Genomic DNA, 27,800 nt, shown 5'->3' on the forward strand with positions numbered 1-27,800 from the left:
TCACTGCAGTGCTCTGTTAAATCAGCTGCTCTGGGCTGCAATGGTCCAGAGCACTGTAGCGCCAGTGTGCAGCATGTAAGGCATTGGTGGTTCAGTGGTAGAATTCTCGCCTGCCACGCGGGAGGCCCGGGTTCGATTCCCGGCCAATGCATGAGCGTTTTGCACATGTACCTTTCGTTGACTTTGAAGCATCGTGAAAAGGAAGAGACCGAACAAAAAAACAAGCCTTGATTGCCTTGCTTGCCTTATTTCTGCTACTAGCGATCACTCTGCTGATCCCTTTTAGTAGAAGGGGCCGCTGCGCCTTGACTGGAAGCAGGGCAATCTCAGATTATGCAAACAGCTCATAGAGGCCCAGCCCGAGTAGGTGCCAGTCTCACACGTCTGCAAAGGCCTTCAATGAGGCTTTCAGCAGAAGTCAAGAGTTTACGAGTGACCATTCGCATGGAACTGGCAGGTGTGTTAAATCAAGCGCTCTACCGCAGTAATGCTGCTTGTCAGGCATTGGTAGTTCAGTGGTAGAATTCTCGCTTCCCAAGCGGGAGGCCCGGGTTCGATTCCCGGCCAATGCATGGCACTTTTGTAGACGTGTCTCTTGATATTTTAAAAGGCATGGGAAAAGAAAAATGGAAACGGTAGATAAGATGATTGCATTGCTTGTCTGTTTTCTGCGCAAAGAAAGCACTCTGCTGCCCTCTTTTAGCAGAAGATGGAACGGCAGTTTCAACTTAAGGCGGGAAACCTATTATGCAAATAATTCCCAGAAGACCCCAGAAGCCCAGATTGAAAGGGTGTCAGCCTCGTGTGGCTGCAAAGATATCCCCTGAGTCCTGCGGTAGAAGTCTGGCTTTCCTGAGGCACGGTGCTCAGGGAACTGCACTCAGAGTAGCGACCCATACAAAGGCCACCCTCATCTACCAGTGTGCTTGCCTCTGTCCACTTTTCCTGTCTATAGAACCTGGCCGTTCGTGGCCGTTCGTGGCCAAGTGAGTGAGAAGGACTGCCAGGGCAGCGCAGCTCCCATTCACCCACCGGAGCTGGCGCCATCCTCATGTCACTGCAGTGCTCTGTTAAATCAGCTGCTCTGGGCTGCAATGGTCCAGAGCACTGTAGCGCCAGTGTGCAGCATGTAAGGCATTGGTGGTTCAGTGGTAGAATTCTCGCCTGCCACGCGGGAGGCCCGGGTTCGATTCCCGGCCAATGCATGAGCGTTTTGCACATGTACCTTTCGTTGACTTTGAAGCATCGTGAAAAGGAAGAGACAGAACAAAAAAACAAGCCTTGATTGCCTTGCTTGCCTTATTTCTGCTACTAGCGATCACTCTGCTGATCCCTTTTAGTAGAAGGGGCCGCTGCGCCTTGACTGGAAGCAGGGCAATCTCAGATTATGCAAACAGCTCATAGAGGCCCAGCCCGAGTAGGTGCCAGTCTCACACGTCTGCAAAGGCCTTCAATGAGGCTTTCAGCAGAAGTCAAGAGTTTACGAGTGACCATTCGCATGGAACTGGCAGGTGTGTTAAATCAAGTGCTCTACCGCAGTAATGCTGCTTGTCAGGCATTGGTAGTTCAGTGGTAGAATTCTCGCTTCCCAAGCGGGAGGCCCGGGTTCGATTCCCGGCCAATGCATGGCACTTTTGTAGACGTGTCTCTTGATATTTTAAAAGGCATGGGAAAAGAAAAATGGAAACGGTAGATAAGATGATTGCATTGCTTGTCTGTTTTCTGCGCAAAGAAAGCACTCTGCTGCCCTCTTTTAGCAGAAGATGGAACGGCAGTTTCAACTTAAGGCGGGAAACCTATTATGCAAATAATTCCCAGAAGACCCCAGAAGCCCAGATTGAAAGGGTGTCAGCCTCGTGTGGCTGCAAAGATATCCCCTGAGTCCTGCGGTAGAAGTCTGGCTTTCCTGAGGCACGGTGCTCAGGGAACTGCACTCAGAGTAGCGACCCATACAAAGGCCACCCTCATCTACCAGTGTGCTTGCCTCTGTCCACTTTTCCTGTCTATAGAACCTGGCCGTTCGTGGCCGTTCGTGGCCAAGTGAGTGAGAAGGACTGCCAGGGCAGCGCAGCTCCCATTCACCCACCGGAGCTGGCGCCATCCTCATGTCACTGCAGTGCTCTGTTAAATCAGCTGCTCTGGGCTGCAATGGTCCAGAGCACTGTAGCGCCAGTGTGCAGCATGTAAGGCATTGGTGGTTCAGTGGTAGAATTCTCGCCTGCCACGCGGGAGGCCCGGGTTCGATTCCCGGCCAATGCATGAGCGTTTTGCACATGTACCTTTCGTTGACTTTGAAGCATCGTGAAAAGGAAGAGACCGAACAAAAAAACAAGCCTTGATTGCCTTGCTTGCCTTATTTCTGCTACTAGCGATCACTCTGCTGATCCCTTTTAGTAGAAGGGGCCGCTGCGCCTTGACTGGAAGCAGGGCAATCTCAGATTATGCAAAACGCTCATAGAGGCCCAGCCCGAGTAGGTGCCAGTCTCACACGTCTGCAAAGGCCTTCAATGAGGCTTTCAGCAGAAGTCAAGAGTTTACGAGTGACCATTCGCATGGAACTGGCAGGTGTGTTAAATCAAGCGCTCTACCGCAGTAATGCTGCTTGTCAAGCATTGGTAGTTCAGTGGTAGAATTCTCGCTTCCCAAGCGGGAGGCCTGGGTTCGATTCCCGGCCAATGCATGGCACTTTTGTAGACGTGTCTCTTGATATTTTAAAAGGCATGGGAAAAGAAAAATGGAAACGGTAGATAAGATGATTGCATTGCTTGTCTGTTTTCTGCGCAAAGAAAGCAATCTGCTGCCCTCTTTTAGCAGAAGATGGAACTGCAGTTTCAACTTAAGGCGGGAAACCTTCTATTATGCAAATAATTCCCAGAAGACCCCAGAAGCCCAGATTGAAAGGGTGTCAGCCTCGTGTGGCTGCAAAGATATCCCCTGAGTCCTGCAGTAGAAGTCTGGCTTTCCTGAGGCACGGTGCTCAGGGAACTGCACTCAGAGTAGCGACCCATACAAAGGCCACCCTCATCTACCAGTGTGCTTGCCTCTGTCCACTTTTCCTGTCTATAGAACCTGGCCGTTCGTGGCCGTTCGTGGCCAAGGGAGTGAGAAGGACTGCCAGGGCAGCGCAGCTCCCATTCACCCACCGGAGCTGGCGCCATCCTCATGTCACTGCAGTGCTCTGTTAAATCAGCTGCTCTGGGCTGCAATGGTCCAGAGCACTGTAGCGCCAGTGTGCAGCATGTAAGGCATTGGTGGTTCAGTGGTAGAATTCTCGCCTGCCACGCGGGAGGCCCGGGTTCGATTCCCGGCCAATGCATGAGCGTTTTGCACATGTACCTTTCGTTGACTTTGAAGCATCGTGAAAAGGAAGAGACCGAACAAAAAAACAAGCCTTGATTGCCTTGCTTGCCTTATTTCTGCTACTAGCGATCACTCTGCTGATCCCTTTTAGTAGAAGGGGCCGCTGCGCCTTGACTGGAAGCAGGGCAATCTCAGATTATGCAAACAGCTCATAGAGGCCCAGCCCGAGTAGGTGCCAGTCTCACACGTCTGCAAAGGCCTTCAATGAGGCTTTCAGCAGAAGTCAAGAGTTTACGAGTGACCATTCGCATGGAACTGGCAGGTGTGTTAAATCAAGTGCTCTACCGCAGTAATGCTGCTTGTCAGGCATTGGTAGTTCAGTGGTAGAATTCTCGCTTCCCAAGCGGGAGGCCCGGGTTCGATTCCCGGCCAATGCATGGCACTTTTGTAGACGTGTCTCTTGATATTTTAAAAGGCATGGGAAAAGAAAAATGGAAACGGTAGATAAGATGATTGCATTGCTTGTCTGTTTTCTGCGCAAAGAAAGCACTCTGCTGCCCTCTTTTAGCAGAAGATGGAACGGCAGTTTCAACTTAAGGCGGGAAACCTATTATGCAAATAATTCCCAGAAGACCCCAGAAGCCCAGATTGAAAGGGTGTCAGCCTCGTGTGGCTGCAAAGATATCCCCTGAGTCCTGCGGTAGAAGTCTGGCTTTCCTGAGGCACGGTGCTCAGGGAACTGCACTCAGAGTAGCGACCCATACAAAGGCCACCCTCATCTACCAGTGTGCTTGCCTCTGTCCACTTTTCCTGTCTATAGAACCTGGCCGTTCGTGGCCGTTCGTGGCCAAGTGAGTGAGAAGGACTGCCAGGGCAGCGCAGCTCCCATTCACCCACCGGAGCTGGCGCCATCCTCATGCCACTGCAGTGCTCTGTTAAATCAGCTGCTCTGGGCTGCAATGGTCCAGAGCACTGTAGCGCCAGTGTGCAGCATGTAAGGCATTGGTGGTTCAGTGGTAGAATTCTCGCCTGCCACGCGGGAGGCCCGGGTTCGATTCCCGGCCAATGCATGAGCGTTTTGCACATGTACCTTTCGTTGACTTTGAAGCATCGTGAAAAGGAAGAGACCGAACAAAAAAACAAGCCTTGATTGCCTTGCTTGCCTTATTTCTGCTACTAGCGATCACTCTGCTGATCCCTTTTAGTAGAAGGGGCCGCTGCGCCTTGACTGGAAGCAGGGCAATCTCAGATTATGCAAAACGCTCATAGAGGCCCAGCCCGAGTAGGTGCCAGTCTCACACGTCTGCAAAGGCCTTCAATGAGGCTTTCAGCAGAAGTCAAGAGTTTACGAGTGACCATTCGCATGGAACTGGCAGGTGTGTTAAATCAAGCGCTCTACCGCAGTAATGCTGCTTGTCAAGCATTGGTAGTTCAGTGGTAGAATTCTCGCTTCCCAAGCGGGAGGCCCGGGTTCGATTCCCGGCCAATGCATGGCACTTTTGTAGACGTGTCTCTTGATATTTTAAAAGGCATGGGAAAAGAAAAATGGAAACGGTAGATAAGATGATTGCATTGCTTGTCTGTTTTCTGCGCAAAGAAAGCAATCTGCTGCCCTCTTTTAGCAGAAGATGGAACTGCAGTTTCAACTTAAGGCGGGAAACCTTCTATTATGCAAATAATTCCCAGAAGACCCCAGAAGCCCAGATTGAAAGGGTGTCAGCCTCGTGTGGCTGCAAAGATATCCCCTGAGTCCTGCGGTAGAAGTCTGGCTTTCCTGAGGCACGGTGCTCAGGGAACTGCACTCAGAGTAGCGACCCATACAAAGGCCACCCTCATCTACCAGTGTGCTTGCCTCTGTCCACTTTTCCTGTCTATAGAACCTGGCCGTTCGTGGCCGTTCGTGGCCAAGTGAGTGAGAAGGACTGCCAGGGCAGCGCAGCTCCCATTCACCCACCGGAGCTGGCGCCATCCTCATGTCACTGCAGTGCTCTGTTAAATCAGCTGCTCTGGGCTGCAATGGTCCAGAGCACTGTAGCGCCAGTGTGCAGCATGTAAGGCATTGGTGGTTCAGTGGTAGAATTCTCGCCTGCCACGCGGGAGGCCCGGGTTCGATTCCCGGCCAATGCATGAGCGTTTTGCACATGTACCTTTCGTTGACTTTGAAGCATCGTGAAAAGGAAGAGACCGAACAAAAAAACAAGCCTTGATTGCCTTGCTTGCCTTATTTCTGCTACTAGCGATCACTCTGCTGATCCCTTTTAGTAGAAGGGGCCGCTGCGCCTTGACTGGAAGCAGGGCAATCTCAGATTATGCAAACAGCTCATAGAGGCCCAGCCCGAGTAGGTGCCAGTCTCACACGTCTGCAAAGGCCTTCAATGAGGCTTTCAGCAGAAGTCAAGAGTTTACGAGTGACCATTCGCATGGAACTGGCAGGTGTGTTAAATCAAGCGCTCTACCGCAGTAATGCTGCTTGTCAGGCATTGGTAGTTCAGTGGTAGAATTCTCGCTTCCCAAGCGGGAGGCCCGGGTTCGATTCCCGGCCAATGCATGGCACTTTTGTAGACGTGTCTCTTGATATTTTAAAAGGCATGGGAAAAGAAAAATGGAAACGGTAGATAAGATGATTGCATTGCTTGTCTGTTTTCTGCGCAAAGAAAGCACTCTGCTGCCCTCTTTTAGCAGAAGATGGAACGGCAGTTTCAACTTAAGGCGGGAAACCTATTATGCAAATAATTCCCAGAAGACCCCAGAAGCCCAGATTGAAAGGGTGTCAGCCTCGTGTGGCTGCAAAGATATCCCCTGAGTCCTGCGGTAGAAGTCTGGCTTTCCTGAGGCACGGTGCTCAGGGAACTGCACTCAGAGTAGCGACCCATACAAAGGCCACCCTCATCTACCAGTGTGCTTGCCTCTGTCCACTTTTCCTGTCTATAGAACCTGGCCGTTCGTGGCCGTTCGTGGCCAAGTGAGTGAGAAGGACTGCCAGGGCAGCGCAGCTCCCATTCACCCACCGGAGCTGGCGCCATCCTCATGTCACTGCAGTGCTCTGTTAAATCAGCTGCTCTGGGCTGCAATGGTCCAGAGCACTGTAGCGCCAGTGTGCAGCATGTAAGGCATTGGTGGTTCAGTGGTAGAATTCTCGCCTGCCACGCGGGAGGCCCGGGTTCGATTCCCGGCCAATGCATGAGCGTTTTGCACATGTACCTTTCGTTGACTTTGAAGCATCGTGAAAAGGAAGAGACAGAACAAAAAAACAAGCCTTGATTGCCTTGCTTGCCTTATTTCTGCTACTAGCGATCACTCTGCTGATCCCTTTTAGTAGAAGGGGCCGCTGCGCCTTGACTGGAAGCAGGGCAATCTCAGATTATGCAAACAGCTCATAGAGGCCCAGCCCGAGTAGGTGCCAGTCTCACACGTCTGCAAAGGCCTTCAATGAGGCTTTCAGCAGAAGTCAAGAGTTTACGAGTGACCATTCGCATGGAACTGGCAGGTGTGTTAAATCAAGTGCTCTACCGCAGTAATGCTGCTTGTCAGGCATTGGTAGTTCAGTGGTAGAATTCTCGCTTCCCAAGCGGGAGGCCCGGGTTCGATTCCCGGCCAATGCATGGCACTTTTGTAGACGTGTCTCTTGATATTTTAAAAGGCATGGGAAAAGAAAAATGGAAACGGTAGATAAGATGATTGCATTGCTTGTCTGTTTTCTGCGCAAAGAAAGCACTCTGCTGCCCTCTTTTAGCAGAAGATGGAACGGCAGTTTCAACTTAAGGCGGGAAACCTATTATGCAAATAATTCCCAGAAGACCCCAGAAGCCCAGATTGAAAGGGTGTCAGCCTCGTGTGGCTGCAAAGATATCCCCTGAGTCCTGCGGTAGAAGTCTGGCTTTCCTGAGGCACGGTGCTCAGGGAACTGCACTCAGAGTAGCGACCCATACAAAGGCCACCCTCATCTACCAGTGTGCTTGCCTCTGTCCACTTTTCCTGTCTATAGAACCTGGCCGTTCGTGGCCGTTCGTGGCCAAGTGAGTGAGAAGGACTGCCAGGGCAGCGCAGCTCCCATTCACCCACCGGAGCTGGCGCCATCCTCATGTCACTGCAGTGCTCTGTTAAATCAGCTGCTCTGGGCTGCAATGGTCCAGAGCACTGTAGCGCCAGTGTGCAGCATGTAAGGCATTGGTGGTTCAGTGGTAGAATTCTCGCCTGCCACGCGGGAGGCCCGGGTTCGATTCCCGGCCAATGCATGAGTGTTTTGCACATGTACCTTTCGTTGACTTTGAAGCATCGTGAAAAGGAAGAGACCGAACAAAAAAACAAGCCTTGATTGCCTTGCTTGCCTTATTTCTGCTACTAGCGATCACTCTGCTGATCCCTTTTAGTAGAAGGGGCCGCTGCGCCTTGACTGGAAGCAGGGCAATCTCAGATTATGCAAAACGCTCATAGAGGCCCAGCCCGAGTAGGTGCCAGTCTCACACGTCTGCAAAGGCCTTCAATGAGGCTTTCAGCAGAAGTCAAGAGTTTACGAGTGACCATTCGCATGGAACTGGCAGGTGTGTTAAATCAAGCGCTCTACCGCAGTAATGCTGCTTGTCAAGCATTGGTAGTTCAGTGGTAGAATTCTCGCTTCCCAAGCGGGAGGCCTGGGTTCGATTCCCGGCCAATGCATGGCACTTTTGTAGACGTGTCTCTTGATATTTTAAAAGGCATGGGAAAAGAAAAATGGAAACGGTAGATAAGATGATTGCATTGCTTGTCTGTTTTCTGCGCAAAGAAAGCAATCTGCTGCCCTCTTTTAGCAGAAGATGGAACTGCAGTTTCAACTTAAGGCGGGAAACCTTCTATTATGCAAATAATTCCCAGAAGACCCCAGAAGCCCAGATTGAAAGGGTGTCAGCCTCGTGTGGCTGCAAAGATATCCCCTGAGTCCTGCGGTAGAAGTCTGGCTTTCCTGAGGCACGGTGCTCAGGGAACTGCACTCAGAGTAGCGACCCATACAAAGGCCACCCTCATCTACCAGTGTGCTTGCCTCTGTCCACTTTTCCTGTCTATAGAACCTGGCCGTTCGTGGCCGTTCGTGGCCAAGTGAGTGAGAAGGACTGCCAGGGCAGCGCAGCTCCCATTCACCCACCGGAGCTGGCGCCATCCTCATGCCACTGCAGTGCTCTGTTAAATCAGCTGCTCTGGGCTGCAATGGTCCAGAGCACTGTAGCGCCAGTGTGCAGCATGTAAGGCATTGGTGGTTCAGTGGTAGAATTCTCGCCTGCCACGCGGGAGGCCCGGGTTCGATTCCCGGCCAATGCATGAGCGTTTTGCACATGTACCTTTCGTTGACTTTGAAGCATCGTGAAAAGGAAGAGACCGAACAAAAAAACAAGCCTTGATTGCCTTGCTTGCCTTATTTCTGCTACTAGCGATCACTCTGCTGATCCCTTTTAGTAGAAGGGGCCGCTGCGCCTTGACTGGAAGCAGGGCAATCTCAGATTATGCAAAACGCTCATAGAGGCCCAGCCCGAGTAGGTGCCAGTCTCACACGTCTGCAAAGGCCTTCAATGAGGCTTTCAGCAGAAGTCAAGAGTTTACGAGTGACCATTCGCATGGAACTGGCAGGTGTGTTAAATCAAGCGCTCTACCGCAGTAATGCTGCTTGTCAAGCATTGGTAGTTCAGTGGTAGAATTCTCGCTTCCCAAGCGGGAGGCCTGGGTTCGATTCCCGGCCAATGCATGGCACTTTTGTAGACGTGTCTCTTGATATTTTAAAAGGCATGGGAAAAGAAAAATGGAAACGGTAGATAAGATGATTGCATTGCTTGTCTGTTTTCTGCGCAAAGAAAGCAATCTGCTGCCCTCTTTTAGCAGAAGATGGAACTGCAGTTTCAACTTAAGGCGGGAAACCTTCTATTATGCAAATAATTCCCAGAAGACCCCAGAAGCCCAGATTGAAAGGGTGTCAGCCTCGTGTGGCTGCAAAGATATCCCCTGAGTCCTGCAGTAGAAGTCTGGCTTTCCTGAGGCACGGTGCTCAGGGAACTGCACTCAGAGTAGCGACCCATACAAAGGCCACCCTCATCTACCAGTGTGCTTGCCTCTGTCCACTTTTCCTGTCTATAGAACCTGGCCGTTCGTGGCCGTTCGTGGCCAAGGGAGTGAGAAGGACTGCCAGGGCAGCGCAGCTCCCATTCACCCACCGGAGCTGGCGCCATCCTCATGTCACTGCAGTGCTCTGTTAAATCAGCTGCTCTGGGCTGCAATGGTCCAGAGCACTGTAGCGCCAGTGTGCAGCATGTAAGGCATTGGTGGTTCAGTGGTAGAATTCTCGCCTGCCACGCGGGAGGCCCGGGTTCGATTCCCGGCCAATGCATGAGCGTTTTGCACATGTACCTTTCGTTGACTTTGAAGCATCGTGAAAAGGAAGAGACCGAACAAAAAAACAAGCCTTGATTGCCTTGCTTGCCTTATTTCTGCTACTAGCGATCACTCTGCTGATCCCTTTTAGTAGAAGGGGCCGCTGCGCCTTGACTGGAAGCAGGGCAATCTCAGATTATGCAAACAGCTCATAGAGGCCCAGCCCGAGTAGGTGCCAGTCTCACACGTCTGCAAAGGCCTTCAATGAGGCTTTCAGCAGAAGTCAAGAGTTTACGAGTGACCATTCGCATGGAACTGGCAGGTGTGTTAAATCAAGTGCTCTACCGCAGTAATGCTGCTTGTCAGGCATTGGTAGTTCAGTGGTAGAATTCTCGCTTCCCAAGCGGGAGGCCCGGGTTCGATTCCCGGCCAATGCATGGCACTTTTGTAGACGTGTCTCTTGATATTTTAAAAGGCATGGGAAAAGAAAAATGGAAACGGTAGATAAGATGATTGCATTGCTTGTCTGTTTTCTGCGCAAAGAAAGCACTCTGCTGCCCTCTTTTAGCAGAAGATGGAACGGCAGTTTCAACTTAAGGCGGGAAACCTATTATGCAAATAATTCCCAGAAGACCCCAGAAGCCCAGATTGAAAGGGTGTCAGCCTCGTGTGGCTGCAAAGATATCCCCTGAGTCCTGCGGTAGAAGTCTGGCTTTCCTGAGGCACGGTGCTCAGGGAACTGCACTCAGAGTAGCGACCCATACAAAGGCCACCCTCATCTACCAGTGTGCTTGCCTCTGTCCACTTTTCCTGTCTATAGAACCTGGCCGTTCGTGGCCGTTCGTGGCCAAGTGAGTGAGAAGGACTGCCAGGGCAGCGCAGCTCCCATTCACCCACCGGAGCTGGCGCCATCCTCATGCCACTGCAGTGCTCTGTTAAATCAGCTGCTCTGGGCTGCAATGGTCCAGAGCACTGTAGCGCCAGTGTGCAGCATGTAAGGCATTGGTGGTTCAGTGGTAGAATTCTCGCCTGCCACGCGGGAGGCCCGGGTTCGATTCCCGGCCAATGCATGAGCGTTTTGCACATGTACCTTTCGTTGACTTTGAAGCATCGTGAAAAGGAAGAGACCGAACAAAAAAACAAGCCTTGATTGCCTTGCTTGCCTTATTTCTGCTACTAGCGATCACTCTGCTGATCCCTTTTAGTAGAAGGGGCCGCTGCGCCTTGACTGGAAGCAGGGCAATCTCAGATTATGCAAAACGCTCATAGAGGCCCAGCCCGAGTAGGTGCCAGTCTCACACGTCTGCAAAGGCCTTCAATGAGGCTTTCAGCAGAAGTCAAGAGTTTACGAGTGACCATTCGCATGGAACTGGCAGGTGTGTTAAATCAAGCGCTCTACCGCAGTAATGCTGCTTGTCAAGCATTGGTAGTTCAGTGGTAGAATTCTCGCTTCCCAAGCGGGAGGCCCGGGTTCGATTCCCGGCCAATGCATGGCACTTTTGTAGACGTGTCTCTTGATATTTTAAAAGGCATGGGAAAAGAAAAATGGAAACGGTAGATAAGATGATTGCATTGCTTGTCTGTTTTCTGCGCAAAGAAAGCAATCTGCTGCCCTCTTTTAGCAGAAGATGGAACTGCAGTTTCAACTTAAGGCGGGAAACCTTCTATTATGCAAATAATTCCCAGAAGACCCCAGAAGCCCAGATTGAAAGGGTGTCAGCCTCGTGTGGCTGCAAAGATATCCCCTGAGTCCTGCGGTAGAAGTCTGGCTTTCCTGAGGCACGGTGCTCAGGGAACTGCACTCAGAGTAGCGACCCATACAAAGGCCACCCTCATCTACCAGTGTGCTTGCCTCTGTCCACTTTTCCTGTCTATAGAACCTGGCCGTTCGTGGCCGTTCGTGGCCAAGTGAGTGAGAAGGACTGCCAGGGCAGCGCAGCTCCCATTCACCCACCGGAGCTGGCGCCATCCTCATGTCACTGCAGTGCTCTGTTAAATCAGCTGCTCTGGGCTGCAATGGTCCAGAGCACTGTAGCGCCAGTGTGCAGCATGTAAGGCATTGGTGGTTCAGTGGTAGAATTCTCGCCTGCCACGCGGGAGGCCCGGGTTCGATTCCCGGCCAATGCATGAGCGTTTTGCACATGTACCTTTCGTTGACTTTGAAGCATCGTGAAAAGGAAGAGACCGAACAAAAAAACAAGCCTTGATTGCCTTGCTTGCCTTATTTCTGCTACTAGCGATCACTCTGCTGATCCCTTTTAGTAGAAGGGGCCGCTGCGCCTTGACTGGAAGCAGGGCAATCTCAGATTATGCAAACAGCTCATAGAGGCCCAGCCCGAGTAGGTGCCAGTCTCACACGTCTGCAAAGGCCTTCAATGAGGCTTTCAGCAGAAGTCAAGAGTTTACGAGTGACCATTCGCATGGAACTGGCAGGTGTGTTAAATCAAGCGCTCTACCGCAGTAATGCTGCTTGTCAGGCATTGGTAGTTCAGTGGTAGAATTCTCGCTTCCCAAGCGGGAGGCCCGGGTTCGATTCCCGGCCAATGCATGGCACTTTTGTAGACGTGTCTCTTGATATTTTAAAAGGCATGGGAAAAGAAAAATGGAAACGGTAGATAAGATGATTGCATTGCTTGTCTGTTTTCTGCGCAAAGAAAGCACTCTGCTGCCCTCTTTTAGCAGAAGATGGAACGGCAGTTTCAACTTAAGGCGGGAAACCTATTATGCAAATAATTCCCAGAAGACCCCAGAAGCCCAGATTGAAAGGGTGTCAGCCTCGTGTGGCTGCAAAGATATCCCCTGAGTCCTGCGGTAGAAGTCTGGCTTTCCTGAGGCACGGTGCTCAGGGAACTGCACTCAGAGTAGCGACCCATACAAAGGCCACCCTCATCTACCAGTGTGCTTGCCTCTGTCCACTTTTCCTGTCTATAGAACCTGGCCGTTCGTGGCCGTTCGTGGCCAAGTGAGTGAGAAGGACTGCCAGGGCAGCGCAGCTCCCATTCACCCACCGGAGCTGGCGCCATCCTCATGTCACTGCAGTGCTCTGTTAAATCAGCTGCTCTGGGCTGCAATGGTCCAGAGCACTGTAGCGCCAGTGTGCAGCATGTAAGGCATTGGTGGTTCAGTGGTAGAATTCTCGCCTGCCACGCGGGAGGCCCGGGTTCGATTCCCGGCCAATGCATGAGCGTTTTGCACATGTACCTTTCGTTGACTTTGAAGCATCGTGAAAAGGAAGAGACAGAACAAAAAAACAAGCCTTGATTGCCTTGCTTGCCTTATTTCTGCTACTAGCGATCACTCTGCTGATCCCTTTTAGTAGAAGGGGCCGCTGCGCCTTGACTGGAAGCAGGGCAATCTCAGATTATGCAAACAGCTCATAGAGGCCCAGCCCGAGTAGGTGCCAGTCTCACACGTCTGCAAAGGCCTTCAATGAGGCTTTCAGCAGAAGTCAAGAGTTTACGAGTGACCATTCGCATGGAACTGGCAGGTGTGTTAAATCAAGTGCTCTACCGCAGTAATGCTGCTTGTCAGGCATTGGTAGTTCAGTGGTAGAATTCTCGCTTCCCAAGCGGGAGGCCCGGGTTCGATTCCCGGCCAATGCATGGCACTTTTGTAGACGTGTCTCTTGATATTTTAAAAGGCATGGGAAAAGAAAAATGGAAACGGTAGATAAGATGATTGCATTGCTTGTCTGTTTTCTGCGCAAAGAAAGCACTCTGCTGCCCTCTTTTAGCAGAAGATGGAACGGCAGTTTCAACTTAAGGCGGGAAACCTATTATGCAAATAATTCCCAGAAGACCCCAGAAGCCCAGATTGAAAGGGTGTCAGCCTCGTGTGGCTGCAAAGATATCCCCTGAGTCCTGCGGTAGAAGTCTGGCTTTCCTGAGGCACGGTGCTCAGGGAACTGCACTCAGAGTAGCGACCCATACAAAGGCCACCCTCATCTACCAGTGTGCTTGCCTCTGTCCACTTTTCCTGTCTATAGAACCTGGCCGTTCGTGGCCGTTCGTGGCCAAGTGAGTGAGAAGGACTGCCAGGGCAGCGCAGCTCCCATTCACCCACCGGAGCTGGCGCCATCCTCATGTCACTGCAGTGCTCTGTTAAATCAGCTGCTCTGGGCTGCAATGGTCCAGAGCACTGTAGCGCCAGTGTGCAGCATGTAAGGCATTGGTGGTTCAGTGGTAGAATTCTCGCCTGCCACGCGGGAGGCCCGGGTTCGATTCCCGGCCAATGCATGAGCGTTTTGCACATGTACCTTTCGTTGACTTTGAAGCATCGTGAAAAGGAAGAGACCGAACAAAAAAACAAGCCTTGATTGCCTTGCTTGCCTTATTTCTGCTACTAGCGATCACTCTGCTGATCCCTTTTAGTAGAAGGGGCCGCTGCGCCTTGACTGGAAGCAGGGCAATCTCAGATTATGCAAAACGCTCATAGAGGCCCAGCCCGAGTAGGTGCCAGTCTCACACGTCTGCAAAGGCCTTCAATGAGGCTTTCAGCAGAAGTCAAGAGTTTACGAGTGACCATTCGCATGGAACTGGCAGGTGTGTTAAATCAAGCGCTCTACCGCAGTAATGCTGCTTGTCAAGCATTGGTAGTTCAGTGGTAGAATTCTCGCTTCCCAAGCGGGAGGCCTGGGTTCGATTCCCGGCCAATGCATGGCACTTTTGTAGACGTGTCTCTTGATATTTTAAAAGGCATGGGAAAAGAAAAATGGAAACGGTAGATAAGATGATTGCATTGCTTGTCTGTTTTCTGCGCAAAGAAAGCAATCTGCTGCCCTCTTTTAGCAGAAGATGGAACTGCAGTTTCAACTTAAGGCGGGAAACCTTCTATTATGCAAATAATTCCCAGAAGACCCCAGAAGCCCAGATTGAAAGGGTGTCAGCCTCGTGTGGCTGCAAAGATATCCCCTGAGTCCTGCAGTAGAAGTCTGGCTTTCCTGAGGCACGGTGCTCAGGGAACTGCACTCAGAGTAGCGACCCATACAAAGGCCACCCTCATCTACCAGTGTGCTTGCCTCTGTCCACTTTTCCTGTCTATAGAACCTGGCCGTTCGTGGCCGTTCGTGGCCAAGGGAGTGAGAAGGACTGCCAGGGCAGCGCAGCTCCCATTCACCCACCGGAGCTGGCGCCATCCTCATGTCACTGCAGTGCTCTGTTAAATCAGCTGCTCTGGGCTGCAATGGTCCAGAGCACTGTAGCGCCAGTGTGCAGCATGTAAGGCATTGGTGGTTCAGTGGTAGAATTCTCGCCTGCCACGCGGGAGGCCCGGGTTCGATTCCCGGCCAATGCATGAGCGTTTTGCACATGTACCTTTCGTTGACTTTGAAGCATCGTGAAAAGGAAGAGACCGAACAAAAAAACAAGCCTTGATTGCCTTGCTTGCCTTATTTCTGCTACTAGCGATCACTCTGCTGATCCCTTTTAGTAGAAGGGGCCGCTGCGCCTTGACTGGAAGCAGGGCAATCTCAGATTATGCAAACAGCTCATAGAGGCCCAGCCCGAGTAGGTGCCAGTCTCACACGTCTGCAAAGGCCTTCAATGAGGCTTTCAGCAGAAGTCAAGAGTTTACGAGTGACCATTCGCATGGAACTGGCAGGTGTGTTAAATCAAGTGCTCTACCGCAGTAATGCTGCTTGTCAGGCATTGGTAGTTCAGTGGTAGAATTCTCGCTTCCCAAGCGGGAGGCCCGGGTTCGATTCCCGGCCAATGCATGGCACTTTTGTAGACGTGTCTCTTGATATTTTAAAAGGCATGGGAAAAGAAAAATGGAAACGGTAGATAAGATGATTGCATTGCTTGTCTGTTTTCTGCGCAAAGAAAGCACTCTGCTGCCCTCTTTTAGCAGAAGATGGAACGGCAGTTTCAACTTAAGGCGGGAAACCTATTATGCAAATAATTCCCAGAAGACCCCAGAAGCCCAGATTGAAAGGGTGTCAGCCTCGTGTGGCTGCAAAGATATCCCCTGAGTCCTGCGGTAGAAGTCTGGCTTTCCTGAGGCACGGTGCTCAGGGAACTGCACTCAGAGTAGCGACCCATACAAAGGCCACCCTCATCTACCAGTGTGCTTGCCTCTGTCCACTTTTCCTGTCTATAGAACCTGGCCGTTCGTGGCCGTTCGTGGCCAAGTGAGTGAGAAGGACTGCCAGGGCAGCGCAGCTCCCATTCACCCACCGGAGCTGGCGCCATCCTCATGCCACTGCAGTGCTCTGTTAAATCAGCTGCTCTGGGCTGCAATGGTCCAGAGCACTGTAGCGCCAGTGTGCAGCATGTAAGGCATTGGTGGTTCAGTGGTAGAATTCTCGCCTGCCACGCGGGAGGCCCGGGTTCGATTCCCGGCCAATGCATGAGCGTTTTGCACATGTACCTTTCGTTGACTTTGAAGCATCGTGAAAAGGAAGAGACCGAACAAAAAAACAAGCCTTGATTGCCTTGCTTGCCTTATTTCTGCTACTAGCGATCACTCTGCTGATCCCTTTTAGTAGAAGGGGCCGCTGCGCCTTGACTGGAAGCAGGGCAATCTCAGATTATGCAAAACGCTCATAGAGGCCCAGCCCGAGTAGGTGCCAGTCTCACACGTCTGCAAAGGCCTTCAATGAGGCTTTCAGCAGAAGTCAAGAGTTTACGAGTGACCATTCGCATGGAACTGGCAGGTGTGTTAAATCAAGCGCTCTACCGCAGTAATGCTGCTTGTCAAGCATTGGTAGTTCAGTGGTAGAATTCTCGCTTCCCAAGCGGGAGGCCCGGGTTCGATTCCCGGCCAATGCATGGCACTTTTGTAGACGTGTCTCTTGATATTTTAAAAGGCATGGGAAAAGAAAAATGGAAACGGTAGATAAGATGATTGCATTGCTTGTCTGTTTTCTGCGCAAAGAAAGCAATCTGCTGCCCTCTTTTAGCAGAAGATGGAACTGCAGTTTCAACTTAAGGCGGGAAACCTTCTATTATGCAAATAATTCCCAGAAGACCCCAGAAGCCCAGATTGAAAGGGTGTCAGCCTCGTGTGGCTGCAAAGATATCCCCTGAGTCCTGCGGTAGAAGTCTGGCTTTCCTGAGGCACGGTGCTCAGGGAACTGCACTCAGAGTAGCGACCCATACAAAGGCCACCCTCATCTACCAGTGTGCTTGCCTCTGTCCACTTTTCCTGTCTATAGAACCTGGCCGTTCGTGGCCGTTCGTGGCCAAGTGAGTGAGAAGGACTGCCAGGGCAGCGCAGCTCCCATTCACCCACCGGAGCTGGCGCCATCCTCATGTCACTGCAGTGCTCTGTTAAATCAGCTGCTCTGGGCTGCAATGGTCCAGAGCACTGTAGCGCCAGTGTGCAGCATGTAAGGCATTGGTGGTTCAGTGGTAGAATTCTCGCCTGCCACGCGGGAGGCCCGGGTTCGATTCCCGGCCAATGCATGAGCGTTTTGCACATGTACCTTTCGTTGACTTTGAAGCATCGTGAAAAGGAAGAGACCGAACAAAAAAACAAGCCTTGATTGCCTTGCTTGCCTTATTTCTGCTACTAGCGATCACTCTGCTGATCCCTTTTAGTAGAAGGGGCCGCTGCGCCTTGACTGGAAGCAGGGCAATCTCAGATTATGCAAACAGCTCATAGAGGCCCAGCCCGAGTAGGTGCCAGTCTCACACGTCTGCAAAGGCCTTCAATGAGGCTTTCAGCAGAAGTCAAGAGTTTACGAGTGACCATTCGCATGGAACTGGCAGGTGTGTTAAATCAAGCGCTCTACCGCAGTAATGCTGCTTGTCAGGCATTGGTAGTTCAGTGGTAGAATTCTCGCTTCCCAAGCGGGAGGCCCGGGTTCGATTCCCGGCCAATGCATGGCACTTTTGTAGACGTGTCTCTTGATATTTTAAAAGGCATGGGAAAAGAAAAATGGAAACGGTAGATAAGATGATTGCATTGCTTGTCTGTTTTCTGCGCAAAGAAAGCACTCTGCTGCCCTCTTTTAGCAGAAGATGGAACGGCAGTTTCAACTTAAGGCGGGAAACCTATTATGCAAATAATTCCCAGAAGACCCCAGAAGCCCAGATTGAAAGGGTGTCAGCCTCGTGTGGCTGCAAAGATATCCCCTGAGTCCTGCGGTAGAAGTCTGGCTTTCCTGAGGCACGGTGCTCAGGGAACTGCACTCAGAGTAGCGACCCATACAAAGGCCACCCTCATCTACCAGTGTGCTTGCCTCTGTCCACTTTTCCTGTCTATAGAACCTGGCCGTTCGTGGCCGTTCGTGGCCAAGTGAGTGAGAAGGACTGCCAGGGCAGCGCAGCTCCCATTCACCCACCGGAGCTGGCGCCATCCTCATGTCACTGCAGTGCTCTGTTAAATCAGCTGCTCTGGGCTGCAATGGTCCAGAGCACTGTAGCGCCAGTGTGCAGCATGTAAGGCATTGGTGGTTCAGTGGTAGAATTCTCGCCTGCCACGCGGGAGGCCCGGGTTCGATTCCCGGCCAATGCATGAGCGTTTTGCACATGTACCTTTCGTTGACTTTGAAGCATCGTGAAAAGGAAGAGACAGAACAAAAAAACAAGCCTTGATTGCCTTGCTTGCCTTATTTCTGCTACTAGCGATCACTCTGCTGATCCCTTTTAGTAGAAGGGGCCGCTGCGCCTTGACTGGAAGCAGGGCAATCTCAGATTATGCAAACAGCTCATAGAGGCCCAGCCCGAGTAGGTGCCAGTCTCACACGTCTGCAAAGGCCTTCAATGAGGCTTTCAGCAGAAGTCAAGAGTTTACGAGTGACCATTCGCATGGAACTGGCAGGTGTGTTAAATCAAGTGCTCTACCGCAGTAATGCTGCTTGTCAGGCATTGGTAGTTCAGTGGTAGAATTCTCGCTTCCCAAGCGGGAGGCCCGGGTTCGATTCCCGGCCAATGCATGGCACTTTTGTAGACGTGTCTCTTGATATTTTAAAAGGCATGGGAAAAGAAAAATGGAAACGGTAGATAAGATGATTGCATTGCTTGTCTGTTTTCTGCGCAAAGAAAGCACTCTGCTGCCCTCTTTTAGCAGAAGATGGAACGGCAGTTTCAACTTAAGGCGGGAAACCTATTATGCAAATAATTCCCAGAAGACCCCAGAAGCCCAGATTGAAAGGGTGTCAGCCTCGTGTGGCTGCAAAGATATCCCCTGAGTCCTGCGGTAGAAGTCTGGCTTTCCTGAGGCACGGTGCTCAGGGAACTGCACTCAGAGTAGCGACCCATACAAAGGCCACCCTCATCTACCAGTGTGCTTGCCTCTGTCCACTTTTCCTGTCTATAGAACCTGGCCGTTCGTGGCCGTTCGTGGCCAAGTGAGTGAGAAGGACTGCCAGGGCAGCGCAGCTCCCATTCACCCACCGGAGCTGGCGCCATCCTCATGTCACTGCAGTGCTCTGTTAAATCAGCTGCTCTGGGCTGCAATGGTCCAGAGCACTGTAGCGCCAGTGTGCAGCATGTAAGGCATTGGTGGTTCAGTGGTAGAATTCTCGCCTGCCACGCGGGAGGCCCGGGTTCGATTCCCGGCCAATGCATGAGTGTTTTGCACATGTACCTTTCGTTGACTTTGAAGCATCGTGAAAAGGAAGAGACCGAACAAAAAAACAAGCCTTGATTGCCTTGCTTGCCTTATTTCTGCTACTAGCGATCACTCTGCTGATCCCTTTTAGTAGAAGGGGCCGCTGCGCCTTGACTGGAAGCAGGGCAATCTCAGATTATGCAAAACGCTCATAGAGGCCCAGCCCGAGTAGGTGCCAGTCTCACACGTCTGCAAAGGCCTTCAATGAGGCTTTCAGCAGAAGTCAAGAGTTTACGAGTGACCATTCGCATGGAACTGGCAGGTGTGTTAAATCAAGCGCTCTACCGCAGTAATGCTGCTTGTCAAGCATTGGTAGTTCAGTGGTAGAATTCTCGCTTCCCAAGCGGGAGGCCTGGGTTCGATTCCCGGCCAATGCATGGCACTTTTGTAGACGTGTCTCTTGATATTTTAAAAGGCATGGGAAAAGAAAAATGGAAACGGTAGATAAGATGATTGCATTGCTTGTCTGTTTTCTGCGCAAAGAAAGCAATCTGCTGCCCTCTTTTAGCAGAAGATGGAACTGCAGTTTCAACTTAAGGCGGGAAACCTTCTATTATGCAAATAATTCCCAGAAGACCCCAGAAGCCCAGATTGAAAGGGTGTCAGCCTCGTGTGGCTGCAAAGATATCCCCTGAGTCCTGCGGTAGAAGTCTGGCTTTCCTGAGGCACGGTGCTCAGGGAACTGCACTCAGAGTAGCGACCCATACAAAGGCCACCCTCATCTACCAGTGTGCTTGCCTCTGTCCACTTTTCCTGTCTATAGAACCTGGCCGTTCGTGGCCGTTCGTGGCCAAGTGAGTGAGAAGGACTGCCAGGGCAGCGCAGCTCCCATTCACCCACCGGAGCTGGCGCCATCCTCATGCCACTGCAGTGCTCTGTTAAATCAGCTGCTCTGGGCTGCAATGGTCCAGAGCACTGTAGCGCCAGTGTGCAGCATGTAAGGCATTGGTGGTTCAGTGGTAGAATTCTCGCCTGCCACGCGGGAGGCCCGGGTTCGATTCCCGGCCAATGCATGAGCGTTTTGCACATGTACCTTTCGTTGACTTTGAAGCATCGTGAAAAGGAAGAGACCGAACAAAAAAACAAGCCTTGATTGCCTTGCTTGCCTTATTTCTGCTACTAGCGATCACTCTGCTGATCCCTTTTAGTAGAAGGGGCCGCTGCGCCTTGACTGGAAGCAGGGCAATCTCAGATTATGCAAAACGCTCATAGAGGCCCAGCCCGAGTAGGTGCCAGTCTCACACGTCTGCAAAGGCCTTCAATGAGGCTTTCAGCAGAAGTCAAGAGTTTACGAGTGACCATTCGCATGGAACTGGCAGGTGTGTTAAATCAAGCGCTCTACCGCAGTAATGCTGCTTGTCAAGCATTGGTAGTTCAGTGGTAGAATTCTCGCTTCCCAAGCGGGAGGCCTGGGTTCGATTCCCGGCCAATGCATGGCACTTTTGTAGACGTGTCTCTTGATATTTTAAAAGGCATGGGAAAAGAAAAATGGAAACGGTAGATAAGATGATTGCATTGCTTGTCTGTTTTCTGCGCAAAGAAAGCAATCTGCTGCCCTCTTTTAGCAGAAGATGGAACTGCAGTTTCAACTTAAGGCGGGAAACCTTCTATTATGCAAATAATTCCCAGAAGACCCCAGAAGCCCAGATTGAAAGGGTGTCAGCCTCGTGTGGCTGCAAAGATATCCCCTGAGTCCTGCAGTAGAAGTCTGGCTTTCCTGAGGCACGGTGCTCAGGGAACTGCACTCAGAGTAGCGACCCATACAAAGGCCACCCTCATCTACCAGTGTGCTTGCCTCTGTCCACTTTTCCTGTCTATAGAACCTGGCCGTTCGTGGCCGTTCGTGGCCAAGGGAGTGAGAAGGACTGCCAGGGCAGCGCAGCTCCCATTCACCCACCGGAGCTGGCGCCATCCTCATGTCACTGCAGTGCTCTGTTAAATCAGCTGCTCTGGGCTGCAATGGTCCAGAGCACTGTAGCGCCAGTGTGCAGCATGTAAGGCATTGGTGGTTCAGTGGTAGAATTCTCGCCTGCCACGCGGGAGGCCCGGGTTCGATTCCCGGCCAATGCATGAGCGTTTTGCACATGTACCTTTCGTTGACTTTGAAGCATCGTGAAAAGGAAGAGACCGAACAAAAAAACAAGCCTTGATTGCCTTGCTTGCCTTATTTCTGCTACTAGCGATCACTCTGCTGATCCCTTTTAGTAGAAGGGGCCGCTGCGCCTTGACTGGAAGCAGGGCAATCTCAGATTATGCAAACAGCTCATAGAGGCCCAGCCCGAGTAGGTGCCAGTCTCACACGTCTGCAAAGGCCTTCAATGAGGCTTTCAGCAGAAGTCAAGAGTTTACGAGTGACCATTCGCATGGAACTGGCAGGTGTGTTAAATCAAGTGCTCTACCGCAGTAATGCTGCTTGTCAGGCATTGGTAGTTCAGTGGTAGAATTCTCGCTTCCCAAGCGGGAGGCCCGGGTTCGATTCCCGGCCAATGCATGGCACTTTTGTAGACGTGTCTCTTGATATTTTAAAAGGCATGGGAAAAGAAAAATGGAAACGGTAGATAAGATGATTGCATTGCTTGTCTGTTTTCTGCGCAAAGAAAGCACTCTGCTGCCCTCTTTTAGCAGAAGATGGAACGGCAGTTTCAACTTAAGGCGGGAAACCTATTATGCAAATAATTCCCAGAAGACCCCAGAAGCCCAGATTGAAAGGGTGTCAGCCTCGTGTGGCTGCAAAGATATCCCCTGAGTCCTGCGGTAGAAGTCTGGCTTTCCTGAGGCACGGTGCTCAGGGAACTGCACTCAGAGTAGCGACCCATACAAAGGCCACCCTCATCTACCAGTGTGCTTGCCTCTGTCCACTTTTCCTGTCTATAGAACCTGGCCGTTCGTGGCCGTTCGTGGCCAAGTGAGTGAGAAGGACTGCCAGGGCAGCGCAGCTCCCATTCACCCACCGGAGCTGGCGCCATCCTCATGCCACTGCAGTGCTCTGTTAAATCAGCTGCTCTGGGCTGCAATGGTCCAGAGCACTGTAGCGCCAGTGTGCAGCATGTAAGGCATTGGTGGTTCAGTGGTAGAATTCTCGCCTGCCACGCGGGAGGCCCGGGTTCGATTCCCGGCCAATGCATGAGCGTTTTGCACATGTACCTTTCGTTGACTTTGAAGCATCGTGAAAAGGAAGAGACCGAACAAAAAAACAAGCCTTGATTGCCTTGCTTGCCTTATTTCTGCTACTAGCGATCACTCTGCTGATCCCTTTTAGTAGAAGGGGCCGCTGCGCCTTGACTGGAAGCAGGGCAATCTCAGATTATGCAAAACGCTCATAGAGGCCCAGCCCGAGTAGGTGCCAGTCTCACACGTCTGCAAAGGCCTTCAATGAGGCTTTCAGCAGAAGTCAAGAGTTTACGAGTGACCATTCGCATGGAACTGGCAGGTGTGTTAAATCAAGCGCTCTACCGCAGTAATGCTGCTTGTCAAGCATTGGTAGTTCAGTGGTAGAATTCTCGCTTCCCAAGCGGGAGGCCCGGGTTCGATTCCCGGCCAATGCATGGCACTTTTGTAGACGTGTCTCTTGATATTTTAAAAGGCATGGGAAAAGAAAAATGGAAACGGTAGATAAGATGATTGCATTGCTTGTCTGTTTTCTGCGCAAAGAAAGCAATCTGCTGCCCTCTTTTAGCAGAAGATGGAACTGCAGTTTCAACTTAAGGCGGGAAACCTTCTATTATGCAAATAATTCCCAGAAGACCCCAGAAGCCCAGATTGAAAGGGTGTCAGCCTCGTGTGGCTGCAAAGATATCCCCTGAGTCCTGCGGTAGAAGTCTGGCTTTCCTGAGGCACGGTGCTCAGGGAACTGCACTCAGAGTAGCGACCCATACAAAGGCCACCCTCATCTACCAGTGTGCTTGCCTCTGTCCACTTTTCCTGTCTATAGAACCTGGCCGTTCGTGGCCGTTCGTGGCCAAGTGAGTGAGAAGGACTGCCAGGGCAGCGCAGCTCCCATTCACCCACCGGAGCTGGCGCCATCCTCATGTCACTGCAGTGCTCTGTTAAATCAGCTGCTCTGGGCTGCAATGGTCCAGAGCACTGTAGCGCCAGTGTGCAGCATGTAAGGCATTGGTGGTTCAGTGGTAGAATTCTCGCCTGCCACGCGGGAGGCCCGGGTTCGATTCCCGGCCAATGCATGAGCGTTTTGCACATGTACCTTTCGTTGACTTTGAAGCATCGTGAAAAGGAAGAGACCGAACAAAAAAACAAGCCTTGATTGCCTTGCTTGCCTTATTTCTGCTACTAGCGATCACTCTGCTGATCCCTTTTAGTAGAAGGGGCCGCTGCGCCTTGACTGGAAGCAGGGCAATCTCAGATTATGCAAACAGCTCATAGAGGCCCAGCCCGAGTAGGTGCCAGTCTCACACGTCTGCAAAGGCCTTCAATGAGGCTTTCAGCAGAAGTCAAGAGTTTACGAGTGACCATTCGCATGGAACTGGCAGGTGTGTTAAATCAAGCGCTCTACCGCAGTAATGCTGCTTGTCAGGCATTGGTAGTTCAGTGGTAGAATTCTCGCTTCCCAAGCGGGAGGCCCGGGTTCGATTCCCGGCCAATGCATGGCACTTTTGTAGACGTGTCTCTTGATATTTTAAAAGGCATGGGAAAAGAAAAATGGAAACGGTAGATAAGATGATTGCATTGCTTGTCTGTTTTCTGCGCAAAGAAAGCACTCTGCTGCCCTCTTTTAGCAGAAGATGGAACGGCAGTTTCAACTTAAGGCGGGAAACCTATTATGCAAATAATTCCCAGAAGACCCCAGAAGCCCAGATTGAAAGGGTGTCAGCCTCGTGTGGCTGCAAAGATATCCCCTGAGTCCTGCGGTAGAAGTCTGGCTTTCCTGAGGCACGGTGCTCAGGGAACTGCACTCAGAGTAGCGACCCATACAAAGGCCACCCTCATCTACCAGTGTGCTTGCCTCTGTCCACTTTTCCTGTCTATAGAACCTGGCCGTTCGTGGCCGTTCGTGGCCAAGTGAGTGAGAAGGACTGCCAGGGCAGCGCAGCTCCCATTCACCCACCGGAGCTGGCGCCATCCTCATGTCACTGCAGTGCTCTGTTAAATCAGCTGCTCTGGGCTGCAATGGTCCAGAGCACTGTAGCGCCAGTGTGCAGCATGTAAGGCATTGGTGGTTCAGTGGTAGAATTCTCGCCTGCCACGCGGGAGGCCCGGGTTCGATTCCCGGCCAATGCATGAGCGTTTTGCACATGTACCTTTCGTTGACTTTGAAGCATCGTGAAAAGGAAGAGACAGAACAAAAAAACAAGCCTTGATTGCCTTGCTTGCCTTATTTCTGCTACTAGCGATCACTCTGCTGATCCCTTTTAGTAGAAGGGGCCGCTGCGCCTTGACTGGAAGCAGGGCAATCTCAGATTATGCAAACAGCTCATAGAGGCCCAGCCCGAGTAGGTGCCAGTCTCACACGTCTGCAAAGGCCTTCAATGAGGCTTTCAGCAGAAGTCAAGAGTTTACGAGTGACCATTCGCATGGAACTGGCAGGTGTGTTAAATCAAGTGCTCTACCGCAGTAATGCTGCTTGTCAGGCATTGGTAGTTCAGTGGTAGAATTCTCGCTTCCCAAGCGGGAGGCCCGGGTTCGATTCCCGGCCAATGCATGGCACTTTTGTAGACGTGTCTCTTGATATTTTAAAAGGCATGGGAAAAGAAAAATGGAAACGGTAGATAAGATGATTGCATTGCTTGTCTGTTTTCTGCGCAAAGAAAGCACTCTGCTGCCCTCTTTTAGCAGAAGATGGAACGGCAGTTTCAACTTAAGGCGGGAAACCTATTATGCAAATAATTCCCAGAAGACCCCAGAAGCCCAGATTGAAAGGGTGTCAGCCTCGTGTGGCTGCAAAGATATCCCCTGAGTCCTGCGGTAGAAGTCTGGCTTTCCTGAGGCACGGTGCTCAGGGAACTGCACTCAGAGTAGCGACCCATACAAAGGCCACCCTCATCTACCAGTGTGCTTGCCTCTGTCCACTTTTCCTGTCTATAGAACCTGGCCGTTCGTGGCCGTTCGTGGCCAAGTGAGTGAGAAGGACTGCCAGGGCAGCGCAGCTCCCATTCACCCACCGGAGCTGGCGCCATCCTCATGTCACTGCAGTGCTCTGTTAAATCAGCTGCTCTGGGCTGCAATGGTCCAGAGCACTGTAGCGCCAGTGTGCAGCATGTAAGGCATTGGTGGTTCAGTGGTAGAATTCTCGCCTGCCACGCGGGAGGCCCGGGTTCGATTCCCGGCCAATGCATGAGCGTTTTGCACATGTACCTTTCGTTGACTTTGAAGCATCGTGAAAAGGAAGAGACCGAACAAAAAAACAAGCCTTGATTGCCTTGCTTGCCTTATTTCTGCTACTAGCGATCACTCTGCTGATCCCTTTTAGTAGAAGGGGCCGCTGCGCCTTGACTGGAAGCAGGGCAATCTCAGATTATGCAAAACGCTCATAGAGGCCCAGCCCGAGTAGGTGCCAGTCTCACACGTCTGCAAAGGCCTTCAATGAGGCTTTCAGCAGAAGTCAAGAGTTTACGAGTGACCATTCGCATGGAACTGGCAGGTGTGTTAAATCAAGCGCTCTACCGCAGTAATGCTGCTTGTCAAGCATTGGTAGTTCAGTGGTAGAATTCTCGCTTCCCAAGCGGGAGGCCTGGGTTCGATTCCCGGCCAATGCATGGCACTTTTGTAGACGTGTCTCTTGATATTTTAAAAGGCATGGGAAAAGAAAAATGGAAACGGTAGATAAGATGATTGCATTGCTTGTCTGTTTTCTGCGCAAAGAAAGCAATCTGCTGCCCTCTTTTAGCAGAAGATGGAACTGCAGTTTCAACTTAAGGCGGGAAACCTTCTATTATGCAAATAATTCCCAGAAGACCCCAGAAGCCCAGATTGAAAGGGTGTCAGCCTCGTGTGGCTGCAAAGATATCCCCTGAGTCCTGCAGTAGAAGTCTGGCTTTCCTGAGGCACGGTGCTCAGGGAACTGCACTCAGAGTAGCGACCCATACAAAGGCCACCCTCATCTACCAGTGTGCTTGCCTCTGTCCACTTTTCCTGTCTATAGAACCTGGCCGTTCGTGGCCGTTCGTGGCCAAGGGAGTGAGAAGGACTGCCAGGGCAGCGCAGCTCCCATTCACCCACCGGAGCTGGCGCCATCCTCATGTCACTGCAGTGCTCTGTTAAATCAGCTGCTCTGGGCTGCAATGGTCCAGAGCACTGTAGCGCCAGTGTGCAGCATGTAAGGCATTGGTGGTTCAGTGGTAGAATTCTCGCCTGCCACGCGGGAGGCCCGGGTTCGATTCCCGGCCAATGCATGAGCGTTTTGCACATGTACCTTTCGTTGACTTTGAAGCATCGTGAAAAGGAAGAGACCGAACAAAAAAACAAGCCTTGATTGCCTTGCTTGCCTTATTTCTGCTACTAGCGATCACTCTGCTGATCCCTTTTAGTAGAAGGGGCCGCTGCGCCTTGACTGGAAGCAGGGCAATCTCAGATTATGCAAACAGCTCATAGAGGCCCAGCCCGAGTAGGTGCCAGTCTCACACGTCTGCAAAGGCCTTCAATGAGGCTTTCAGCAGAAGTCAAGAGTTTACGAGTGACCATTCGCATGGAACTGGCAGGTGTGTTAAATCAAGTGCTCTACCGCAGTAATGCTGCTTGTCAGGCATTGGTAGTTCAGTGGTAGAATTCTCGCTTCCCAAGCGGGAGGCCCGGGTTCGATTCCCGGCCAATGCATGGCACTTTTGTAGACGTGTCTCTTGATATTTTAAAAGGCATGGGAAAAGAAAAATGGAAACGGTAGATAAGATGATTGCATTGCTTGTCTGTTTTCTGCGCAAAGAAAGCACTCTGCTGCCCTCTTTTAGCAGAAGATGGAACGGCAGTTTCAACTTAAGGCGGGAAACCTATTATGCAAATAATTCCCAGAAGACCCCAGAAGCCCAGATTGAAAGGGTGTCAGCCTCGTGTGGCTGCAAAGATATCCCCTGAGTCCTGCGGTAGAAGTCTGGCTTTCCTGAGGCACGGTGCTCAGGGAACTGCACTCAGAGTAGCGACCCATACAAAGGCCACCCTCATCTACCAGTGTGCTTGCCTCTGTCCACTTTTCCTGTCTATAGAACCTGGCCGTTCGTGGCCGTTCGTGGCCAAGTGAGTGAGAAGGACTGCCAGGGCAGCGCAGCTCCCATTCACCCACCGGAGCTGGCGCCATCCTCATGCCACTGCAGTGCTCTGTTAAATCAGCTGCTCTGGGCTGCAATGGTCCAGAGCACTGTAGCGCCAGTGTGCAGCATGTAAGGCATTGGTGGTTCAGTGGTAGAATTCTCGCCTGCCACGCGGGAGGCCCGGGTTCGATTCCCGGCCAATGCATGAGCGTTTTGCACATGTACCTTTCGTTGACTTTGAAGCATCGTGAAAAGGAAGAGACCGAACAAAAAAACAAGCCTTGATTGCCTTGCTTGCCTTATTTCTGCTACTAGCGATCACTCTGCTGATCCCTTTTAGTAGAAGGGGCCGCTGCGCCTTGACTGGAAGCAGGGCAATCTCAGATTATGCAAAACGCTCATAGAGGCCCAGCCCGA

General features: G+C 51.5%; 53 non-coding genes across 53 annotated transcripts; all 53 read left to right on the forward strand.

Moving 5' to 3' along the window:
* Positions 1 to 80: 80 nt before the first annotated feature.
* TRNAG-GCC (transfer RNA glycine (anticodon GCC)) lies at positions 81 to 151 on the forward strand. The gene has a single exon. It is a non-coding gene; the product is annotated as a tRNA-Gly (tRNA).
* Positions 152 to 501: 350 nt separating this feature from the next.
* On the forward strand, positions 502 to 572 carry TRNAG-CCC (transfer RNA glycine (anticodon CCC)). The gene has a single exon. It is a non-coding gene; the product is annotated as a tRNA-Gly (tRNA).
* Positions 573 to 1,134: 562 nt separating this feature from the next.
* TRNAG-GCC (transfer RNA glycine (anticodon GCC)) lies at positions 1,135 to 1,205 on the forward strand. The gene has a single exon. It is a non-coding gene; the product is annotated as a tRNA-Gly (tRNA).
* A 350-nt stretch (positions 1,206 to 1,555) lies between these two features.
* On the forward strand, positions 1,556 to 1,626 carry TRNAG-CCC (transfer RNA glycine (anticodon CCC)). Its single transcript has one exon. It is a non-coding gene; the product is annotated as a tRNA-Gly (tRNA).
* Positions 1,627 to 2,188: 562 nt separating this feature from the next.
* Positions 2,189 to 2,259, forward strand: TRNAG-GCC (transfer RNA glycine (anticodon GCC)). The gene has a single exon. It is a non-coding gene; the product is annotated as a tRNA-Gly (tRNA).
* Positions 2,260 to 2,609: 350 nt separating this feature from the next.
* TRNAG-CCC (transfer RNA glycine (anticodon CCC)) lies at positions 2,610 to 2,680 on the forward strand. The gene has a single exon. It is a non-coding gene; the product is annotated as a tRNA-Gly (tRNA).
* Positions 2,681 to 3,245: 565 nt separating this feature from the next.
* TRNAG-GCC (transfer RNA glycine (anticodon GCC)) lies at positions 3,246 to 3,316 on the forward strand. Its single transcript has one exon. It is a non-coding gene; the product is annotated as a tRNA-Gly (tRNA).
* A 350-nt stretch (positions 3,317 to 3,666) lies between these two features.
* On the forward strand, positions 3,667 to 3,737 carry TRNAG-CCC (transfer RNA glycine (anticodon CCC)). Its single transcript has one exon. It is a non-coding gene; the product is annotated as a tRNA-Gly (tRNA).
* Positions 3,738 to 4,299: 562 nt separating this feature from the next.
* On the forward strand, positions 4,300 to 4,370 carry TRNAG-GCC (transfer RNA glycine (anticodon GCC)). Its single transcript has one exon. It is a non-coding gene; the product is annotated as a tRNA-Gly (tRNA).
* A 350-nt stretch (positions 4,371 to 4,720) lies between these two features.
* TRNAG-CCC (transfer RNA glycine (anticodon CCC)) lies at positions 4,721 to 4,791 on the forward strand. Its single transcript has one exon. It is a non-coding gene; the product is annotated as a tRNA-Gly (tRNA).
* A 565-nt stretch (positions 4,792 to 5,356) lies between these two features.
* TRNAG-GCC (transfer RNA glycine (anticodon GCC)) lies at positions 5,357 to 5,427 on the forward strand. Its single transcript has one exon. It is a non-coding gene; the product is annotated as a tRNA-Gly (tRNA).
* A 350-nt stretch (positions 5,428 to 5,777) lies between these two features.
* Positions 5,778 to 5,848, forward strand: TRNAG-CCC (transfer RNA glycine (anticodon CCC)). The gene has a single exon. It is a non-coding gene; the product is annotated as a tRNA-Gly (tRNA).
* A 562-nt stretch (positions 5,849 to 6,410) lies between these two features.
* On the forward strand, positions 6,411 to 6,481 carry TRNAG-GCC (transfer RNA glycine (anticodon GCC)). Its single transcript has one exon. It is a non-coding gene; the product is annotated as a tRNA-Gly (tRNA).
* A 350-nt stretch (positions 6,482 to 6,831) lies between these two features.
* TRNAG-CCC (transfer RNA glycine (anticodon CCC)) lies at positions 6,832 to 6,902 on the forward strand. The gene has a single exon. It is a non-coding gene; the product is annotated as a tRNA-Gly (tRNA).
* A 562-nt stretch (positions 6,903 to 7,464) lies between these two features.
* On the forward strand, positions 7,465 to 7,535 carry TRNAG-GCC (transfer RNA glycine (anticodon GCC)). Its single transcript has one exon. It is a non-coding gene; the product is annotated as a tRNA-Gly (tRNA).
* A 350-nt stretch (positions 7,536 to 7,885) lies between these two features.
* On the forward strand, positions 7,886 to 7,956 carry TRNAG-CCC (transfer RNA glycine (anticodon CCC)). The gene has a single exon. It is a non-coding gene; the product is annotated as a tRNA-Gly (tRNA).
* A 565-nt stretch (positions 7,957 to 8,521) lies between these two features.
* Positions 8,522 to 8,592, forward strand: TRNAG-GCC (transfer RNA glycine (anticodon GCC)). The gene has a single exon. It is a non-coding gene; the product is annotated as a tRNA-Gly (tRNA).
* A 350-nt stretch (positions 8,593 to 8,942) lies between these two features.
* TRNAG-CCC (transfer RNA glycine (anticodon CCC)) lies at positions 8,943 to 9,013 on the forward strand. Its single transcript has one exon. It is a non-coding gene; the product is annotated as a tRNA-Gly (tRNA).
* Positions 9,014 to 9,578: 565 nt separating this feature from the next.
* Positions 9,579 to 9,649, forward strand: TRNAG-GCC (transfer RNA glycine (anticodon GCC)). The gene has a single exon. It is a non-coding gene; the product is annotated as a tRNA-Gly (tRNA).
* Positions 9,650 to 9,999: 350 nt separating this feature from the next.
* TRNAG-CCC (transfer RNA glycine (anticodon CCC)) lies at positions 10,000 to 10,070 on the forward strand. Its single transcript has one exon. It is a non-coding gene; the product is annotated as a tRNA-Gly (tRNA).
* Positions 10,071 to 10,632: 562 nt separating this feature from the next.
* On the forward strand, positions 10,633 to 10,703 carry TRNAG-GCC (transfer RNA glycine (anticodon GCC)). Its single transcript has one exon. It is a non-coding gene; the product is annotated as a tRNA-Gly (tRNA).
* A 350-nt stretch (positions 10,704 to 11,053) lies between these two features.
* On the forward strand, positions 11,054 to 11,124 carry TRNAG-CCC (transfer RNA glycine (anticodon CCC)). The gene has a single exon. It is a non-coding gene; the product is annotated as a tRNA-Gly (tRNA).
* Positions 11,125 to 11,689: 565 nt separating this feature from the next.
* Positions 11,690 to 11,760, forward strand: TRNAG-GCC (transfer RNA glycine (anticodon GCC)). Its single transcript has one exon. It is a non-coding gene; the product is annotated as a tRNA-Gly (tRNA).
* Positions 11,761 to 12,110: 350 nt separating this feature from the next.
* On the forward strand, positions 12,111 to 12,181 carry TRNAG-CCC (transfer RNA glycine (anticodon CCC)). The gene has a single exon. It is a non-coding gene; the product is annotated as a tRNA-Gly (tRNA).
* Positions 12,182 to 12,743: 562 nt separating this feature from the next.
* Positions 12,744 to 12,814, forward strand: TRNAG-GCC (transfer RNA glycine (anticodon GCC)). The gene has a single exon. It is a non-coding gene; the product is annotated as a tRNA-Gly (tRNA).
* Positions 12,815 to 13,164: 350 nt separating this feature from the next.
* TRNAG-CCC (transfer RNA glycine (anticodon CCC)) lies at positions 13,165 to 13,235 on the forward strand. The gene has a single exon. It is a non-coding gene; the product is annotated as a tRNA-Gly (tRNA).
* A 562-nt stretch (positions 13,236 to 13,797) lies between these two features.
* Positions 13,798 to 13,868, forward strand: TRNAG-GCC (transfer RNA glycine (anticodon GCC)). Its single transcript has one exon. It is a non-coding gene; the product is annotated as a tRNA-Gly (tRNA).
* Positions 13,869 to 14,218: 350 nt separating this feature from the next.
* Positions 14,219 to 14,289, forward strand: TRNAG-CCC (transfer RNA glycine (anticodon CCC)). The gene has a single exon. It is a non-coding gene; the product is annotated as a tRNA-Gly (tRNA).
* Positions 14,290 to 14,854: 565 nt separating this feature from the next.
* TRNAG-GCC (transfer RNA glycine (anticodon GCC)) lies at positions 14,855 to 14,925 on the forward strand. Its single transcript has one exon. It is a non-coding gene; the product is annotated as a tRNA-Gly (tRNA).
* Positions 14,926 to 15,275: 350 nt separating this feature from the next.
* TRNAG-CCC (transfer RNA glycine (anticodon CCC)) lies at positions 15,276 to 15,346 on the forward strand. The gene has a single exon. It is a non-coding gene; the product is annotated as a tRNA-Gly (tRNA).
* Positions 15,347 to 15,908: 562 nt separating this feature from the next.
* Positions 15,909 to 15,979, forward strand: TRNAG-GCC (transfer RNA glycine (anticodon GCC)). The gene has a single exon. It is a non-coding gene; the product is annotated as a tRNA-Gly (tRNA).
* A 350-nt stretch (positions 15,980 to 16,329) lies between these two features.
* On the forward strand, positions 16,330 to 16,400 carry TRNAG-CCC (transfer RNA glycine (anticodon CCC)). The gene has a single exon. It is a non-coding gene; the product is annotated as a tRNA-Gly (tRNA).
* A 565-nt stretch (positions 16,401 to 16,965) lies between these two features.
* Positions 16,966 to 17,036, forward strand: TRNAG-GCC (transfer RNA glycine (anticodon GCC)). Its single transcript has one exon. It is a non-coding gene; the product is annotated as a tRNA-Gly (tRNA).
* Positions 17,037 to 17,386: 350 nt separating this feature from the next.
* On the forward strand, positions 17,387 to 17,457 carry TRNAG-CCC (transfer RNA glycine (anticodon CCC)). The gene has a single exon. It is a non-coding gene; the product is annotated as a tRNA-Gly (tRNA).
* A 562-nt stretch (positions 17,458 to 18,019) lies between these two features.
* On the forward strand, positions 18,020 to 18,090 carry TRNAG-GCC (transfer RNA glycine (anticodon GCC)). Its single transcript has one exon. It is a non-coding gene; the product is annotated as a tRNA-Gly (tRNA).
* Positions 18,091 to 18,440: 350 nt separating this feature from the next.
* On the forward strand, positions 18,441 to 18,511 carry TRNAG-CCC (transfer RNA glycine (anticodon CCC)). Its single transcript has one exon. It is a non-coding gene; the product is annotated as a tRNA-Gly (tRNA).
* Positions 18,512 to 19,073: 562 nt separating this feature from the next.
* TRNAG-GCC (transfer RNA glycine (anticodon GCC)) lies at positions 19,074 to 19,144 on the forward strand. The gene has a single exon. It is a non-coding gene; the product is annotated as a tRNA-Gly (tRNA).
* Positions 19,145 to 19,494: 350 nt separating this feature from the next.
* TRNAG-CCC (transfer RNA glycine (anticodon CCC)) lies at positions 19,495 to 19,565 on the forward strand. Its single transcript has one exon. It is a non-coding gene; the product is annotated as a tRNA-Gly (tRNA).
* A 565-nt stretch (positions 19,566 to 20,130) lies between these two features.
* Positions 20,131 to 20,201, forward strand: TRNAG-GCC (transfer RNA glycine (anticodon GCC)). The gene has a single exon. It is a non-coding gene; the product is annotated as a tRNA-Gly (tRNA).
* Positions 20,202 to 20,551: 350 nt separating this feature from the next.
* Positions 20,552 to 20,622, forward strand: TRNAG-CCC (transfer RNA glycine (anticodon CCC)). Its single transcript has one exon. It is a non-coding gene; the product is annotated as a tRNA-Gly (tRNA).
* Positions 20,623 to 21,187: 565 nt separating this feature from the next.
* On the forward strand, positions 21,188 to 21,258 carry TRNAG-GCC (transfer RNA glycine (anticodon GCC)). Its single transcript has one exon. It is a non-coding gene; the product is annotated as a tRNA-Gly (tRNA).
* Positions 21,259 to 21,608: 350 nt separating this feature from the next.
* TRNAG-CCC (transfer RNA glycine (anticodon CCC)) lies at positions 21,609 to 21,679 on the forward strand. Its single transcript has one exon. It is a non-coding gene; the product is annotated as a tRNA-Gly (tRNA).
* Positions 21,680 to 22,241: 562 nt separating this feature from the next.
* On the forward strand, positions 22,242 to 22,312 carry TRNAG-GCC (transfer RNA glycine (anticodon GCC)). The gene has a single exon. It is a non-coding gene; the product is annotated as a tRNA-Gly (tRNA).
* A 350-nt stretch (positions 22,313 to 22,662) lies between these two features.
* Positions 22,663 to 22,733, forward strand: TRNAG-CCC (transfer RNA glycine (anticodon CCC)). The gene has a single exon. It is a non-coding gene; the product is annotated as a tRNA-Gly (tRNA).
* A 565-nt stretch (positions 22,734 to 23,298) lies between these two features.
* TRNAG-GCC (transfer RNA glycine (anticodon GCC)) lies at positions 23,299 to 23,369 on the forward strand. Its single transcript has one exon. It is a non-coding gene; the product is annotated as a tRNA-Gly (tRNA).
* A 350-nt stretch (positions 23,370 to 23,719) lies between these two features.
* TRNAG-CCC (transfer RNA glycine (anticodon CCC)) lies at positions 23,720 to 23,790 on the forward strand. The gene has a single exon. It is a non-coding gene; the product is annotated as a tRNA-Gly (tRNA).
* Positions 23,791 to 24,352: 562 nt separating this feature from the next.
* TRNAG-GCC (transfer RNA glycine (anticodon GCC)) lies at positions 24,353 to 24,423 on the forward strand. Its single transcript has one exon. It is a non-coding gene; the product is annotated as a tRNA-Gly (tRNA).
* Positions 24,424 to 24,773: 350 nt separating this feature from the next.
* Positions 24,774 to 24,844, forward strand: TRNAG-CCC (transfer RNA glycine (anticodon CCC)). Its single transcript has one exon. It is a non-coding gene; the product is annotated as a tRNA-Gly (tRNA).
* A 562-nt stretch (positions 24,845 to 25,406) lies between these two features.
* On the forward strand, positions 25,407 to 25,477 carry TRNAG-GCC (transfer RNA glycine (anticodon GCC)). Its single transcript has one exon. It is a non-coding gene; the product is annotated as a tRNA-Gly (tRNA).
* Positions 25,478 to 25,827: 350 nt separating this feature from the next.
* Positions 25,828 to 25,898, forward strand: TRNAG-CCC (transfer RNA glycine (anticodon CCC)). Its single transcript has one exon. It is a non-coding gene; the product is annotated as a tRNA-Gly (tRNA).
* A 565-nt stretch (positions 25,899 to 26,463) lies between these two features.
* On the forward strand, positions 26,464 to 26,534 carry TRNAG-GCC (transfer RNA glycine (anticodon GCC)). Its single transcript has one exon. It is a non-coding gene; the product is annotated as a tRNA-Gly (tRNA).
* Positions 26,535 to 26,884: 350 nt separating this feature from the next.
* On the forward strand, positions 26,885 to 26,955 carry TRNAG-CCC (transfer RNA glycine (anticodon CCC)). The gene has a single exon. It is a non-coding gene; the product is annotated as a tRNA-Gly (tRNA).
* A 562-nt stretch (positions 26,956 to 27,517) lies between these two features.
* Positions 27,518 to 27,588, forward strand: TRNAG-GCC (transfer RNA glycine (anticodon GCC)). The gene has a single exon. It is a non-coding gene; the product is annotated as a tRNA-Gly (tRNA).
* The last annotated feature ends 212 nt before the right edge of the window (positions 27,589 to 27,800 follow it).

This window comes from Ambystoma mexicanum, unplaced genomic scaffold (genome assembly GCF_040938575.1).
Source record: "Ambystoma mexicanum isolate Mex_15411 unplaced genomic scaffold, UKY_AmexF1_1 Mex_scaf52, whole genome shotgun sequence".
Classification (NCBI taxonomy): Eukaryota; Metazoa; Chordata; class Amphibia; order Caudata; family Ambystomatidae; genus Ambystoma; species Ambystoma mexicanum.